The sequence below is a fragment of the Perca flavescens genome, chromosome 11 (assembly GCF_004354835.1).
Source record: "Perca flavescens isolate YP-PL-M2 chromosome 11, PFLA_1.0, whole genome shotgun sequence".
Lineage (NCBI taxonomy): Eukaryota > Metazoa > Chordata > Actinopteri > Perciformes > Percidae > Perca > Perca flavescens.
In genome coordinates, this window is record NC_041341.1 from 2406982 (window position 1) to 2409007 (window position 2026).

At 52.2% G+C, this 2026-nt stretch overlaps 1 protein-coding gene across 1 annotated transcript in view; it reads right to left on the reverse strand.

The window, feature by feature from the left end:
• epc2 (enhancer of polycomb 2) overlaps window positions 1–2026 on the reverse strand; it is a 44654-nt gene that overhangs the window by 1495 nt on the left and 41133 nt on the right. The window lies entirely within an intron of this gene.

The window sequence follows — 2026 nt, forward strand, 5'->3', positions numbered from 1 at the left end:
ATACTCTGCTTCTGACTGGCTAGTAGTCCTTACCTAGGTACTGTCAGGGCCCCTCATACTCTGCTTCTGACTGGCTAGTAGTCCTTACCTAGGTACTGTCAGGGCCCCTCATACTCTGCTTCTGACTGGCTAGTAGTCCTTACCTAGGTACTGTCAGGACACGCCCTCATACTCTGCTTCTGACTGGCTAGTAGTCCTTACCTAGGTACTGTCAGGGCCCTCATACTCTGCTTCTGACTGGCTAGTAGTCCTTACCTAGGTACTGTCAGGGCACGCCCTCATACTCTGCTTCTGACTGGCTAGTAGTCCTTACCCAGGTACTGTCAGGGCACACCCTCATACTCTGCTTCTGACTGGCTAGTAGTCCTTACCTAGGTACTGTCAGGACACGCTCTCATACTCTGCTTCTGACTGGCTAGTAGTCCTTACCTAGGTACTGTCAGGGCCCTCATACTCTGCTTCTGACTGGCTAGTAGTCCTTACCTAGGTACTGTCAGGGCCCTCATACTCTGCTTCTGACTGGCTAGTAGTCCTTACCTAGGTACTGTCAGGACCCTCATACTCTGCTTCTGACTGGCTAGTAGTCCTAACCTAGGTACTGTCAGGACCCCCTCATACTCTGCTTCTGACTGGCTAGTAGTCCTTACCTAGGTACTGTCAGGGCCCTCATACTCTGCTTCTGACTGGCTAGTAGTCCTTACCTAGGTACTGTCAGGGCCCTCATACTCTGCTTCTGACTGGCTAGTAGTCCTTACCTAGGTACTGTCAGGACCCTCATACTCTGCTTCTGACTGGCTAGTAGTCCTTACCTAGGTACTGTCAGGGCCCTCATACTCTGCTTCTGACTGGCTAGTAGTCCTTACCTAGGTACTGTCAGGACCCGCCCTCATACTCTGCTTCTGACTGGCTAGTAGTCCTTACCTAGGTACTGTCAGGGGCACCCTCATACTCTGCTTCTGACTGGCTAGTGGTCCTTACCTAGGTACTGTCAGGACACGCCCTCATACTCTGCTTCTGACTGGCTAGTAGTCCTTACCTAGGTACTGTCAGGGCCCTCATACTCTGCTTCTGACTGGCTAGTAGTCCTTACCTAGGTACTGTCAGGGCCCCTCATACTCTGCTTCTGACTGGCTAGTAGTCCTTACCTAGGTACTGTCAGGGCACCCCCTCATACTCTGCTTCTGACTGGCTAGTAGTCCTTACCTAGGTACTGTCAGGGCCCTCATACTCTGCTTCTGACTGGCTAGTAGTCCTTACCTAGGTACTGTCAGGACCCCCCTCATACTCTGCTCCTGACTGGCTAGTAGTCCTTACCTAGGTACTGTCAGGGCCCCTCATACTCTGCTTCTGACTGGCTAGTAGTCCTTACCTAGGTACTGTCAGGACCCTCCTACTCTGCTTCTGACTGGCTAGTAGTCCTTACCTAGGTACTGTCAGGACACGCCCTCATACTCTGCTTCCTGACTGGCTAGTAGTCCTTACCTAGGTACTGTCAGGGCCCTCATACTCTGCTTCTGACTGGCTAGTAGTCCTTACCTAGGTACTGTCAGGGCCCCCTCATACTCTGCTTCTGACTGGCTAGTAGTCCTTACCCAGGTACTGTCAGGACACACCCATACTCTGCTTCTGACTGGCTAGTAGTCCTTACCTAGGTACTGTCAGGACCGCCTCATACTCTGCTTCTGACTGGCTAGTAGTCCTTACCTAGGTACTGTCAGGGCCCCTCATACTCTGCTTCTGACTGGCTAGTAGTCCTTACCTAGGTACTGTCAGGGCCGCCCTCATACTCTGCTTCTGACTGGCTAGTAGTCCTTACCTAGGTACTGTCAGGACCCTCATACTCTGCTTCTGACTGGCTAGTAGTCCTTACCTAGGTACTGTCAGGACACGCCCTCATACTCTGCTTCTGACTGGCTAGTAGTCCTTACCTAGGTACTGTCAGGGCCCTCATACTCTGCTTCTGACTGGCTAGTAGTCCTTACCTAGGTACTGTCAGGGCCCTCATGCTCTGCTTCCTGACTGGCTA